General features: G+C 42.7%; 1 long non-coding RNA gene and 1 pseudogene across 1 annotated transcript; one reads left to right on the top strand and one right to left on the bottom strand.

Annotated features, from left to right (window-relative positions):
* Positions 1–882: 882 nt before the first annotated feature.
* On the bottom strand, positions 883–11053 carry LOC123001374 (uncharacterized). The gene is made up of 4 exons (XR_006410190.3): positions 10815–11053; positions 4674–4933; positions 3975–4093; positions 883–1491 (listed from the first exon to the last, which is right to left on the bottom strand). It is a non-coding gene; the product is annotated as an uncharacterized LOC123001374 (long non-coding RNA).
* Positions 3489–3944, top strand: LOC113259733 (translationally-controlled tumor protein-like; annotated as a pseudogene).
* Positions 11054–15876: the final 4823 nt, after the last annotated feature.

Here is a 15876-nt window from a genome sequence, read left to right on the forward strand (position 1 = left end):
CGTGTTGTTGGGGCGGTGCAAGGTCACACAATGACACAGGGGGGGTGTTTTCTCTACAAGTTCCCAGTTTCCTCATAGGATCTGCTTTGGCTGAAAGGCGTGTGCAACATGAACTGTCAGAGTCCGGTGCATACAGGTTTGTAGAGAGAGTATTCCCGCAGCTTCTCCTCCCTGGACTATTGCAATTTATTTTTGTTCATTCATTCTTTATTTGTTCGAACCAAATTCAAAATTATAAAATAAAACCTTGCATTATAAAAAAAACATCTTGAGTTATTTTATTAGACCTGATTCACCTCCAGCCTGACGAATCTTTTCTGATCTTAATTATGCAATAAATAAGTCAACATTTATTGGGTGTCTACTCCATGCCAGGTACTCTGTGGATCGCCTTTAACTTCATAACAAGCCCGAAGGTAAGTATTATTCACATCTTCATTTTATAGGCTATGAAACTAAGGCTCATCAATGGCTCTCCCAAAATGACACGCTAGGGGTAGAGATTGACACGAGTATATTTCACTCCCAGCCCATGCCTTGTCCCGAGTATAATACCCTGCACTAGCCATTTTGATGAGGATGCCTTGGAGGTCCTCACTCAAGCCACTAATGGAGATACCGAGCCTGGGGCCAGGGCCTGGGACTGAGCATAAGCCCTGCTACTCGGAAGCTTCCTCTGGGTCATGTTCTTGGCCTAGTGGCAGTCTGAACCTCCCTGGTGCTTTGCTCTTCCTACACATTTCTCCATGGTGAGCAGAAAGGTGTCATGGCACTTCATGTAGGGTCTTGACCTAACAGAGGTACCTCTACCCCTACCCTCCTTATCTATTGGTTCAACCTAACTCCTTTGTTAAAGAAGGACATTGGATTTGTCCACCATGACTTGTTACTTAAAGAAACCATGCTGAAACCTATCATCAGGTTTCCTCTTCCAAGTTTATACCCCCTGTGTCCCTTTCTCTTCCTTGTTTTGTTTTACTAAGGATTCGAGGTGTCTTACAGGGAAAACCTACAACATAATGTAAAGCACAAATAAGCACTATGAAACAGGGCCAAGGAGTTTTAAATCAGAATAGGAGGACTGACCTGGGGCAGAAAATAAAATCCAATTATGCAGACTGTAAAGGTTTTCATAGTTGATACGGTTGAGCCCAAAGCTATTTGAGACATGACAAAATTCTTATCACAATGGGGGAAAAAGCTCATGCTGGGTACTCAGGAGGAAAAAAGCCTTGTTTAGTATTTAGTTTCATAAGAAAATATTCACATCCTGTTTTGTTAAGAGTCCTAAAAGCAAATATGCTCACCTTCAACTCTTTCCAGAATCTTGCTCGGAATTCATCTCATCCATACCTGTCCGAGGCTTGCATAATCCACTTTCTTTCTCTGCATAAAAAGTGGAATTAATCCATCTGGTTTCTAGTACTTTCAACAACTTTTACAAGTCTCCGAGGAGGCTTCAGGTGCTACTTAAAATCACAGGGGAAAGTTCTAGAAGAAAAAAAGACACGGACTCTTCTTACTGAAAAGGATTATATATGCATGGGCTACGCATCCGTCCTACAAATCTGAGCACCTACTATATGTGGAATTCAATGATAAGCCTAGACTTTGAATCAGTCTTTAAAAATATTAAGGGAAATTATGTTACCATGATATTTTATAGAGACAATTATTTATTGCTTAAATTGAAACCATTGCAAGCTCTACTTCTCTTTCAATTGTGAAATGTAACACCTACAAAGCCGGACATAAAGTGTACTTGCATGACCGAGTTATAATTATAGGGCAAATATCCGTGTAACTACCACTCTAGTTAAGAAAAAAAAAAATCTCGTCAACGCTCTAGAAGCTCTCCTCCTGCCCATTCTCTGTCACAAACGTCTCCACCCAAAAAGTTAACTACTACATTAAATTATTTAATAATCATTTCTTTACTTTTATCATTTTATGACCAATGTGTGTAACCTGAACACCATTATTTAGTTTTGCCTACTTTGACTCTATGAAGGCGTCATACTGCGTGTCATCTTCCATGCCATTGATCATCCACGTATCTTGGTTTACATGTGCGCATACCTTGCTAGAGAATACGGCTGGGAGCGGAGCCGTGGGGTCTTAGGTTTATGTGCATCTTCAAATTTACTGAATTGTATCCAGTTGTTGTTCAAAGTGGTGGTGCCAGTTTATACTCCCTGTCCTCTGGCCACTGTCTGGTGGCATAAGATATTTTAATGTTGCCAATCAGGAGGCTATGCCGTGTTATCTCCTTAAGTTGCATTTCCCTAATGACTCATATGTTGAAGGGTAAGCATGTATTGTGCATTTGGGTCTTCTCTTTTGCAAAGTACCTATTGAGGATTTTTATCTAGTCTTCTCCTGGGTTGTTGTTTATCTAGTCGTATTGATTTGTAGGCGTTTGCCATATATTCTGCATTCTAGTGTGTTATTGGTTTTATGTGATAAGAATATCTTTTTCCTCTCTGTGGCTCACCTTTTTATTCTCTTTACAGTGTGTTGTTGCTGTTGTTTTGTGGGTTTTTTGTCTGGTTTCGTTGTTGTTGTTGTTTTTTAAGTTCTCCATTTAATGTAGTCCCATTTATCAAACTTTTCTTTTTTTGTTACTTTTATCACCTCTTGAAAGAGTCATCCTATATTCTTTAGAATCTTGCCTTCCCCACGGAATTGACTTTGTGTATGGTATAAGACAGGAATGCAACTCCATTGTTATCCATATACAATATCTTATTGTTGTCTCAGCACCGTTTATTGTAAAGACTGACCTTGCTCCATGAACCCACAGTATCTGTTCTGCAGTGTCAATGCTTCTCTGCCCACATATTAATAGATTTATTTCAGAGCTCTTTACTCTGTTTCACTGATCTATTTAACTGTCCCTGCACTAAATCACATTTTCTTAAATATTGTAGCTTTAAAGTGAGCCTTGATTTCTGGCAGACCAAATTCTCTATACTATTCTTGACAATTTGGGGCTCTTAGCAATTTCCATACAAATCTTAGAATCCTCTTCTTGAATCCTGCAAAAATCTGGTTAGGCCTTTGGAATTACAAAAATATCTAGAAAAATTTGTGGAAAAATTTACTATGTAACAATACTAAGTCTTTGCGTGTATGATTTTTCAATTTATTTAGGTTTGTTTTCCTTTCTTCAGTAACATTCAGTTTTTCCTCTGTAAGTTTTTGAACATAATTTACTTGGGTTTTTTTTCAAGGTACTTCATATTTCTGAGGGAGGAAAACCAGAAAATTCTGCTCTATGGTGTCCTTTGCCCCTGGGACTGGCACAGGTGACCCAGGCCACCCACCAGCTTCACTTACATGAGATTTTAATTTAGAAGTGAACAACTTGAGCTTTTTTTCCTGCTCGTTCCCTTCTCCCCCCGGTGCCACTCGGGCTGCACTGCACTTGCTCAGAGCTCCTGGCTCCCACTAAGATAGTGCCACATCTCTTTCTCATCTCCAAGATCTGGGAGATGGTGGATGGGCTGTGCCTCGAGGTGGAGGGGAAGATGGTCAGTAGGACAGAGGGTAACACCGATGACTCGTTCACTGGTGGACGTGCCTCCGCTGAAGGCCAGGAGAGCAAAGGTACCGAGAGCACAGTCATCACTGGTGTTGATACTGTCACGAACCATCACTTGTGGGAAACAAGCGTCACAAAAGAAGTCTACAAGAAGTGCGTCGAAGATTACGTGAAATCAAACAAAGGCAAACTTGAAGAACAGAGGCCAGAAAGAGTAAAACCTTCTATGACAGGGACTGCAGAACACATCAGCAGACCCTTGCTAATTTCAAAACCACCAGTTCTTTGTTGGTGAAAACACGAATCCAGATGGCATGGTTGCTCTGCTGGACTATCGTAGGATGGTGTGACCCCAGAGATGATTTTCTTTAAGGGTGGTTTAGAAATGGAAAAATGTTAACAAATTTGGCTATGACTTTGGTTGTATCACCTGTCGTCATAACTGGCTGCTGTTCTTCATCCACACAGCACCAGGACTTAGACAAATGGGACCGATGTCCTCTTGAGCTCTTCACTTGTTTTGACCTTGATTTATTTGAAGCGGAGACACTGTTTTTAAGAAAAAAAAAATACAAACATTTCAGGTAGGTTGTCTAAAAATAAAATGCACTTAAACTCATTTGAGAGAATGCCTCTTAGTTTAACATATATTTAAATCCATCCTGGGTAGTGTCCTGGTGAAGCTAGAGCCTAGCTGGAGATGACTGCTAGGAAGCAGAAGACTGCCTGCAGATATGTTCTACGGTGAAAATTTCTGGATCTGAAGTATAAAACGCAAGAACCACAAGTCTTCATTCTGAGTTCAACTAAATGGAAAGACCATGCTCGTAGCTGGGCCAACATTTGAGGTGGATTCCTTACACATGTCATCACCTAGAAACAGAAGTAGTTAACTCTGGAGGAGATTACCAAACGAATAAAGAGACACTAATACGGTGGGGGGGGGGGGGAAAGGAAGTGAACAACTTGAGGCAAGGGGCCCCATGTGGGAAATGAGGGGCTGGAGGAAGGGCTGTGGCAGAGGGCGGCACATGGTCGAGTTTCAGAGCAGAACTGGCATCAGTGGGGCAGTGGTGGTTGAATTCCTTTCTCTCTCAGGGTGGTCTGCTGCTTGTTCTTGGAAACTTACCGTCAGCATGAGTCACCCCAGTCTCTGGAGTCACTTCTGTTGTTGGTAACTAACACCCTGATCCTACGGTAAATGGAATATTTTTTAAGATGTCATTTTCTAGGGGCGCCTGGGTGGCCCAGTCGGTTAAGCATCTGCCTTCAGCTCAGGTCTTGATTCCAGGGTCCTGGGATAGAGCTCTGCATTGGGCTCCCTGCTCTGCGGGGAGCCCGCTTCTCCCTCTGCTTCTGCTTGCTGCTCCCTCTGCTTGTGCTCTCCTTCTGTCAAATAAATAAATAAAATCTTTTAAAAAAATGTCATTTTCTAAAGTTTTCTTGCTAACATGTAGAAATGTAGCTCACTCTTCTATATTAATTTTTTTTAATTTGACAACCTTTCTAAATTTTTTTTATCATTGTCAATAGATTTCATTGAGATTTTCAATAAATAGATACATTATCTTCAAATAACAGCAATTTTATTTCTTTCCAATCTTTATACTCTCTCCTCCCTTCTCCTCCTCCTCCTCCTCCTCTTCTTCCTTTTTCACCCTCCCCCTCTCTTCTCTTTTTTCTTTAACTATTATATAGAATTTGCACCTGGAATCATCAAGGCTTGAGTTTTTGTGTGGGAAATTTTTGCTACGTGATTCAATTTGTTAAATTATTTTCACTCCACCCAAATGTTTTACTTCTTGTCAGTTTTGATAAATTGCCTTTCTCTAGAAATTTGTCTTATATCATATAAAATTTACTGTCCTAAAATTATTCATAGTATTTTCTCATTATATTTTAATATCTGTGGTAATATATCTATTACTATTATTTGTTATTCGTACCTTCTCTGTTTTTTAAACTGAGATATAATTAACATACAACATTATATTAATTTAGGTATACAACATAATGATTCGATATTTGTGTATACTGTGAAATGATCACCACAATTAGTCTAGTTGACACCCACAATCCACATAGTCACAAATTTTTTTCTTGTGATGAGAACTTGTGGTGAGATCTACTTTCTTAGCAACTTTTAAATATACAATACACTCTGGAAAACAGTGTGGAGGTCCCTTAAAAAATTAAAAATTGAGCTACCCTATGATCCAGCCATTGCACTACTGGGTATCTACCCCAAAGAGACAGACGTAGTGAAGAGAAGGGCCGTATGCACCCCAATGTTCATAGCAGCAATGTCCACAATAGCTAAATCGTGGAAGGAGCCGAGATGCCCTTCAACAGATGACTGGATTAAGAAGTTGTGGTCCATATATACGATGGAATATTACTCAGCTATCAGAAAGAACGAGTTCTCAACATTTGCTGCAACATGGACGGCACTGGAGGAGATAATGCTTAGTGAAATAAGTCAAGCAGAGAAAGACAATTATCATACGGTTTCTCTCATCTATGGAACATAAGAACTAGGAAGATCGGTAGGGGAAGAAAGGGATAAAGAAAGGGGGGGTAATCAGAAGGGGGAATGAAGCACGGGAGACTATGGACTCTGAGAAACAAACTGAGGGCTTCAGAGGGGAGGGGGGTGGGGGACTGGGATAGGCTGGTGATGGGTAGTAAGGAGGGCACGTATTGCATGGTGCACTGGGTGTTATACGCAACTAATGAATCATCGAACTTTACATCAAAAACAAGGGATGTACTGTATGGTGACTAACATAATATAATAAAAAAAATTATTATAATAAAAAAAGATCAGTATTAGCCTAAAAAAAATAAATAAATAAAATATACACAATACAGTATTATTAACTACAGTCACCATGTTGTCATTACAGCCCCACGATTTATCTTACAGCTGGAAGTTTGTACTTTTTGACCCCCTTTAGTCATTTTGCCTACCCCCCAGCCACCAATCTATTCTTTGTATCTATGAGTTTGGGATTTTGTTTGTTTTTGGATTTCACATATAAGTGAAGAACATATGTTATTTGTCTTTCTCTGTCTGACTCACTTCACTCGGCCTAACACCCTTACAGTCCATCCATGTTTTTACGAATGGCAAGATTTCCTTCTTTTGTACCTTCTCTCTTTTTTACTTTATGAATCTCTTTAGGAATTTGTCAGTTCTATTAGTTTTACGAAGAATCTTTCTGTTATATGTGTGCTTTCTATTTTACTAGAATTTTTACTGTCTCCTTTTAAAATTTCTTTGGTTTTATTTTGCTGTCTGAAAGCTCAGATCTTTAATTTTTCAGCTTCCCTTCTTTTCTGAAATACACAGGAAAAGGATAAATTTTCCTTTGAGTCTTTTTTTAGCTGCATCTCAAGTTTGATATGTTGTATTCTGTTAATTTTCAGTGTAAAATATTTTCTAATTTCTGTTATGATTTCTTCTTTGACTCACGACTTTTATGAAATATCTACAATTAGAAGGAAAGTTGGCCTACATAATCCTTTGCCCATATTATGTGCCATTTTTAAAGCCTTCTGATCTCTAACAAGTATTAGTTCTCTCTCTCTTAATTAAAATATCCCTGTCTCACCAATAGTCCCAGGGTGTTGAAAGCAAATTGTTGGTTCTCCAAGATATTTGGTTATTTAGATACAAAAATTTCATTTCCTTTCATAGGACTACAAACCTTAGCCATGTATTCATTATAACTACAAAACATCATTATATCATCTACCGTCTGGAACCCACGCTCAGTGTGTGTCCACACTAGTAACATGTGAACAGCTTAATTCAATAGAATTTTTCTTTTCATTCATGGGGGGGTGTCTCCTTTCTGCCAATCAAGGGCATTGGTATCAAAACATTTATTTTAGGGGAACCTTATTTGTTTACTTCCTTTGTTGAACGTATTTGTTAAAGAAAATTGATTTTGCTCACAAGTCTTAAATGCACTCACTAAGTTTACTAGTAATTAACTCACTATTTTACATAGACTGAGTGGTTTCTTCCATTAGCAAGAAAACATCAGATTCCAGTGAAGATTTTTCTCTCTGCATCCTGCTTGTAATAAAGAGCGCCTCCAGCAATTTCAGTTCAAAGACAATATGAAGATTCTCTCTTCCCCAAGAAGGAGATACAGAATTGAACAAGACAGGGAAGGCTTCTGATCTTATAGAGCCGACATCCTCAAGTGAGCGCCGGCAAACTGCAGGCTGCAGGCCACGTCTACTCTCTGTGCCCTTGTTGGCTGTCTGGACATCCATGCACAGCGTGACCTTGGAAGCCACATATGAAAATGGCATCTCTCTGCCTGGGCCCTTGATTGACAGACAGGAGACATCCCCCATGAATAAAAAGAAAAATTCTATTGAATTAAGCTGTACATATTTTAGGAGTGTAGACACTGAGCGTGGGTTCCAGATGGTAGATGATATAATGATACACTGAGTAGGACAAATGCAGGGGCGGGGGGCAGCAGCAAGCAACAGGTTTTGGGGAAGAAAAATGAACAGGTGTGAGACACTGGAACTGGTAGACAACAGATGGACCTGGCTGGAGCTCAGGTGAGAGTTCCTGGCTGGGGAGGCTAGATCTGGGGTTGTCATTATTATAAAGGTCATCGAAGCTGTTGGTGAATGGGAAGGCCCACAAAGCAGGTGGATGTTTCTCTTCCCTCTAGATACAGAGCGGATGGGCAGAGTCCTATTGTGGTGTCCTGGTCTTTAATTCTGAGAATGTTATGTATTTTGAAAAATGCTTTTTGCTGCCCTATGAACGCTACTAGAAGGTACCTATCTCCGATGGAAATGTGGGGTGACTCTTCCCTTTCATTACCAGCCTCTGAGCACGCAGGTGACTCACATCACAGCTAGTGAGTACTAATGAGAACAGCTGCCTTCAAACACTAGGAGATGCAGAAACCAGCAATTAGCTTCACGGCCTGGCGGAGAGAGGAAGTCAAGCCGGGAGTCAGACAAACTTCTGAAGATATTCTTCCCAGTGGGGCCGGGGGAGTGGGGGATTTCTGCTGTTAGGCTGTTGGGATGAGTGACACTGTTAGGGAAACACATTTTTATGATTGATATAAGGTTAACCTGCAAATGAATTTATACTATACTGTTAGTACTGAAGTATTTTAAAATAAATTACCCTATAGAAGACATGCTGGATTTTTTCAAAGTATAACATTTCACAAAGTCAAACTCAAAGTTTACACTGCTGACCTTTGATGATTCTGCATACAGCTGGCAATACAAACATGTACCTCCCTGTTCCCACACCACTTAAAAATTAAAATGTTCCAAAAAGGGGAGAATGAGACAACCCAACAAAACATTCCATCGGCACACATATTGGTCATTTTAGACGTGATTTTAGAATGAAAGGCCTTGGAACTATAGATCCTGGCATAGAAATCCACCAATTCCATCAACAAGGTTATTGTGGGAAGGATTAAAATAATTCCCAAAAGACTCTGCTACCCTCTGTACTGTTTTTATCAACTTTGGGAGGGAGAAGGAGGAGTAACTTTTATTAATATGTTTTGTCAACAGTATAAAGGGGTAACTTGTCAGCATGTGAGCCTAGCATCCTTTGATTCAAGAAATAATGGATTAAGGTTTGCCAGCACTCTCATGGACAGAGTAGTTCCAAAAGTATGTCCTGTTAACCACTTACTAAGGGAATGACCTTGTTATCAGGATGATACGTTGTATTAACAGTCAGATAGTGTAATGTTGGGGTCCCCTGCAGTATTTAAAAAAGAAGCTCTCTGAGTGGGCTCTATCTCTGGACCTCACAGTGCAACTCCAATAGAATTCAAGTCTTCAGAAAGAAAACAGAAGCCAAACAGATCCCTGGGAATGGGGATGGTGATCTTATTCGAGGATATTAGAATGAGGGGCATGTTGCTGGCTTGAAACTGCTTGGATGCTTCCTTATTCCTCAGACCACAGTAAAAGAGTCCTTTCCTGACAACCTAGCCAAGATTCACAAAGATAGGGTAACTAACCTGGTTTTTAGAAAGAGAGATGTGCCTCTCAATTTTTTTTTAAGATTTACTTTTTATTATTTGGGGGTGGGGTGGGTGGTAGGGGCAGAGGAAGAGGGAGGGAGAGAATCTCAAGCATACTCCCCACTGAGCATGGAGTCTGGTGCAGGGCTCGATCTCATGACCCTGAGATCATGACCTGAGCCAAAATCGAGAGTTGGATGCCCAACAGACTGAGCCACCCAGGGGCCCTTGTGCCTCTCAACTTAGGTTTCATGTTTGCCTTCCTTGGGCTACCTTGAGACCAATCCTTTTCTCTCCACTTTAGAGGCCACGTGCCCATCTCGTGATCCCACCACATCATCCTGTTTGGTTCCTGAACCTCACCAGCCAGCAATTGGAAGCAAACTTTTTAAAAAAGATTCTATGTATTTATTTTTAAAGAGAGAGAGAGTGCGGGAGCAGGGAGATGGGCTGAAGGGGAAGGAGAGAGAGAGAATCTCAAGCAGGCTCTTTGCTCAGCATGGAGCCCCCTGCAGGGCTTGATCCCATGAGTCCGAGATCATGACCTGGGCTGAAATCAAGAGCCGGATGCTTAACTGACTGAACCGCCCAGGAGCCCATGAAGCAAACATGGGAGGGAATATGGGGCAATTCTTACATGTTTGAATAATGCATGGTGGGAAACGGTGAGAGGTTGGCTTGTTGTACTTTTTCACCCTGACTATACCTACTACACAAGGTACATGAAAATATTTTATTTTTGAGGTTCAGTAGGTAAATATGTTCGAAATCAGTTATGTATACTTTTTTTAAAGAAAATGTGCTTTTTGAGAAATATTCCTGTCTTCTATACAGTGGTGATGGTTAGTGTATGAATATAATTTATGCGAAGCTATAATAAAAATGGGGAAATGGGTGCCAATACCACCTCTAACCCCCCCGAGGTGCCCAAAAATGTGCAAATGATAAGCCTGCTAAGAGTTGGAAATTGTGACACAAGCATGTGTTATTGGAAATTTTAATATTACAAATATGTATATATAACATATGTACATATATATGACGTATGTATGTGGATTGCAATATCCGTGTACTATGGCTGAAAGTAAAATAAGAAACGAAGAACCAAAAATCCCCAGACACTCTACTGTTAACATAGCATGCTCTCACCCATCTTGAAGGAAGTGGTTAGATGCTTACAACAGCAGAAATGAAGTTAGAAATACAGATTATTGAGAATATGGCACGGGTACCTGCGTGGCTCAGTCGGTTAAGCGTCTGCCTTTGGCTCAGGTCATGATGCCGCATCCCAGGATCGAGTCCTGCATCAGGCTCCCTGCTCAGCGAGGAGTCTGCTTCTCCTTCTGCCTCGCCCCCTCTTGTGTGCAGGCTCTCTTTCTCTCTCTCTCTTTAATAAATAAATAACATCTTAAAAAAAAAAAAGAACGTGGCAGTGTCTGGGAAGTGTGTGGCCAAGAGCCCCGAGGATTTGGTTGGGGCACAGCTGGTGGCTATTTTATTTTTTGTTCCCCTAGAGCCCTGAGCTCCCAGAACAAAGAGGGTGTCTCTGAATCACACAGATCATTCCTCAAACGGATACAGCCTGCAGCCACACCAGCGGCCAGAGGCGGGCCAGCCTTCCTAAGATACCCTGGGGACCAGCTCTGTGCAGACAATGCATCTGATATCCAGAGACCTGAGAACAGGCAGGGAGTCCAAAGCAGCTGAGAGTAATGATGGGGAGGCTTAAAAGATTTTCGTTCTTAAAGAGACGGAGAATTCCTATGTGACGTTTTCATAGTGTTGAATATAATCACGAATTCCTTTCCCCAAACCAGACACTATCTGTTACAGAACCCCGCTGGGAGTTTGCAGACTGGTCGGCAGAACTGAGCCTGGAGGTTTAGACCCAGCTCCGATTGTCAGGAGAAGTTCAACAGCCACGTCCTCACGCAAGCCAGAAATGCCGTGAGACTCCTCGAAGCAGACTGACATGACCTCACTGGTTTTAGATTGTGAGGTATCATGAGGCTGGTAAAGAGCCAGAGGCAAAGGCGCAGAGAAATTTTCAACCTGTTCTTTGTCCTTGATTCATCAAATGATCAGCACCTTGTGAATTTTCATCACTCGGAGGCTCACATGTACTTTTGCTGCTGCTCTTAACGCAACTTCCAGAGAAAAGAAGATGCTGCCGCTATCCCGGCAGGGGCACGTCTCAAGGTCCTGGGGTCTCCCTTTCAGAGAGTGACACAGCAGAGAGGTGGGGAGGTATTTGACGAACATTTGGATGTGGCTCCCACATAACCATGGTGAAGGGGAACACTTCGTTTCTGGGGGTGTCAGCGATGCCCCAAATGGTTTTGGTAATTTTATACTCTGATCATTAGAACAGAATGACAAATATGGGGGTGTTTGGGGGTTGACTCAGATCTGTGGCCAATGCTGTGTGATTTATAAAAATAAACCCCAGGGGCTCAGTCCGTGAACTATCCAACTCTTGGTTTTGGCTCAGGTCGTGATCTCAGGGTGGTGAGATCGGCCCCCACGTCGAGCCCCGTGTCAGGCTCTGTGCTCAGCTGTGGAGTCTGCTCGAGATTCTCTCTCCCTCTCCTTCTGCCCCTCCCGCTCGTGCATTCTAAATAAATATATAAATAAATAAATATTTTAAAAATCTTTTTCAGAAAAAGAGAATAAACACCAATGTGATCCAAACATATTCTTCTAGCAGCGTGAGGAGTGGCTTACCCTGCTCCCTTACCTGAGCTCTTTCAGAAAAGCACGTGGAAAGACGACAGCACATAGCTAAGCTTACAAGAAAAGACACTGAGGGGTCCGTGCCTCTGATGTGTTTCCTCAAAGAAATATGAATGTGAGGCTTTGTTATGGAATCATGGAAGGTTGTTTTGAAGGGTAAATATCTGTGTTTTCCCCCAAAATACTTAGAATGTACACAAGAACCCAGGCTGCATGTCTCCTATTAAATCAGGCAACACACGTGTTCAAAATCAAGGGAGAATTTGGGGACCGATTTTAATAATATTTAAACAAATTTATCACTGCTGATTTTCAAGACTACTTCTCACCCACAACTCAAGCCTCAGGGTGAGTACATTACCGCAGGTGGCCGCTCGGTGAGAAAGCCTCTGAGTTCCGGGCTTCCCGAGAAGATGGACAAGGCTGCCATGCTAAGAAAATGTTTCAGAATCAGAAATCTATAGGCCCACGACAGCTATGAAATAGCAGAGCTCAAGCAGATGGCATTAGTGGACAGAGCAGAGCTTTTGCCGTGGAATGGAGAGAATAAATTGCTTGATCCATACTCAGAGTTAGGGCACCTCTGTAAGAACGCTCAGCTTCCGAATAGGGCTGATAGTCTGCATTGTAAAGAACTCCGTCCGACAGTTCACACGTCTCTTTTCAAATACATACACAGTGAGCACGACCCACTCGGGAGGCACGTCATCGTCTCTCTGTTCTACTGGCTTCTGTGCGTGTGGCAGAGCCGTTCTAACTGTTAAGATACACACTGACTCTGAGACCCCTGGATGGCCACCTCTGCCGGAAGCATCAGTCCGTGATGATCGAGCAGTGAGGTTTGGGCCCTCCAGTAGGACATTTCCACGTGTCCCCCTGCTGCAGTGGAAGCTGCAATCACAGGAGCCAGGGTGGCCCGTGAGCATGATGGATATTCTCCTGCAGGGCTGCCACCCCGGCGTCAGGGGTGAGCACAGTACTGTGGTTGGAGGAACCTGTGGGATGACTTACACCAGGGCTGTGGTCAATAATTACATTCTCTAGCAGACTCCCTTCAGCACGGGCCTTCTGGAGCAGCAGGACTCCAGAGCCCAAGCGCTCCTCTTTGGGGAGCAAGGTCGGGGGGCAGGTAGCCGACACCACAGTTCGAAGTCTAGAGAGATCGTGTCTATTCCAACAGCACACGTTTATATTACTTATAGGAAGAGGATGAAATACACACAGGGATTAATTATGATCATTGTGCAGATACTGAAAAACATAGTTTGATCTGAAAAAGATGAAATTGTATTCACTCTCCATGGATATGTTTTTCTGCCCTGCTCTTGGGAAGGGGTAGAAGGCTAATATTTGTGCTCTACCCTTCTATGTACATAAAGCCATAGAAAGTTCTTGGTGTACTGTAGGATGCTGCTGGAGAAAATGCAGTGCTTGAGGGACAGATACAGCTCCTGAATTTGTGAAGTTTGGCAATTTAAAGGCATTGCCACCGAGCTTTGTGATGAATGTGTTCACCACCTCCACCATAAGCAAGGAGGCACTAGTGTCCCAGCTGGGGTGAGATTATCAGACTTGAAATACAATACATTGAGGACTGTTGCTTCAGAGAGTATTTGCATTGAACCCCCCGCAGATTAATAAGATTGATGCTGGAGGGGTAAATTTGAACCATGGTCCCAGCCTTCCAATACCACTTGAGTGAGATGTCTGGGAGCTTGCCACGATCAGTGTTCACCTCCTTAGACGATCTCCTTTTGAAAGTTCAGAAGTGTTGGAAGGATGGCAAACCTCCCACACAGACTAGAGCAAACATCTTCAGGGCCTGCTGTCATGAATTCCAGAGCACGCAGCTTTGGCAGGTGTGGCCCTGAGATCTTCGGCATCTTGGAGGAGGACCCATCTCCAGGTACTTACTCAGAAGAACACTGTAGTGAATTGCCGCCTGGGCAGCACACTCGGGGATGATTTCTGCAGGCCCCAAGTATTACAGCTCAAAGACATGACAGTGCTCGAAACAGTGGCATCACGCGGGGCCCTGGGAAGAGCGGCGAAGTTAATTTCGACAGGTGAAAGGACTCCAGGTTTAATTATTGCAAAAAGGGAAGACGAACCCTCGAGTTGGCTGTGCAGCACTAGGCCATCATTTCTGCTGGAGACTGTGTGGGATAAGGGAAAAAGTGGAAAAGAAATGGCAAAGTGGCCCCGTGCGTGATCATTAATGACTTGAAAGCTTGTCTTTGTGGCCGCCAAGACCTTTCACAGGCAGTGATAAACTAGCTAGTCCCTTTAAATCTGGGAAAAGCTCTGTGTGGGTGTGAGAGAGAGAGAGAGAAAACTAGTGGAACAGAGAGTCAAGATGTTATCAGGAATTTCTTAGAAACTTGTTTGGAGCTGGCTGTCTTTATACAGTGAGTAGCCCACTCTTTCCCACTCATCTGATCTATGGAGGCCTTCCCTTAATATTAACTGAAGCAAGGCAGGGGCTCTGGGAGCAGGTTGGTGAGGACAATAGTGAAGGTCAAAAAAGGCCTCACCAAAATGTCATGCCCGCTATTGTCACAGTCCTTAAACTTACTCTGAATATATTCTGACCAGGGCAAGAAAAACTACACTGTCCATATAATTACAACATACATAGTTCTTTTTATTGTCTGCCTGAGGTGAATTACAGATACCTACAGAAGCCAGATAGATGTACTCCATCCATGTGTGTTTCCTTCTGGAAGCTTCCACGGTGCTGCCCAGTTGTCTCTGCAGAGGCCTCTGGGTGAAGTTGATGCAACTGAGTCTCCTTGACATATGGAGTGCTTAACAAAGTCCCGCTGAAAGCAGATGTCCTCACCCAGTTGGCTGCTTCTGAGCATGTCAAGGAAGTGCTCCTTCGGGAAAGGTGCACAGAGGGTAATCCTGCAGCAATCTGTGGCCACACACGTCCACACCATGCAGCTTCGGCCCTGTCCAGTCCTACTGAGGTTACTGACGTGGGCATCCCCCACACAGAGCAAAACCACAACTAATCCAGTTCGCATCATCTCGGGGATTGCCCTGGAGACACTGAAGGAGAAAATACTTCTATCAACCCAAACCAGATCTGCATTTTATTTTTTTTAAAGATTTCATTCATTTATTTGATAGAGAGAGCAAAGCAGGGGGAGGGGCAAAAGGCAGAGGGAGAAGCAGACCCCCCGCTGAGCAGGAAGCCGCACGTGGGGACTCCATCCCAGGATCCTGGCATCGTGACCTGAGCCGAAGGCACTTAAACCAGCTGAGCCACCCAGATCAGCATTTTAAACAAAGGCAGGTGCTGATTGTAAGTATAATAAATAAGATTCCTTATATGTTAGCATATTCTTTATTTCTCTGGTTCTGAGAATTCTGACCAGTTGTTAGTGGAATACAACAAGAAGTTGTATCTGAATTGCCATCAGATGGAACAAATGAAGACGATACTTCTACCTCCCTTTCAGAGGAAAACCTCATGATTATTTTTGCCTACCGCCTAGACATGTGCTGGTCAGGGCAGTAATCACTCACCACATGGGGCCACTGGGTCCTTGAAAT

This window comes from Ursus arctos, unplaced genomic scaffold (genome assembly GCF_023065955.2).
Source record: "Ursus arctos isolate Adak ecotype North America unplaced genomic scaffold, UrsArc2.0 scaffold_22, whole genome shotgun sequence".
Lineage (NCBI taxonomy): Eukaryota > Metazoa > Chordata > Mammalia > Carnivora > Ursidae > Ursus > Ursus arctos.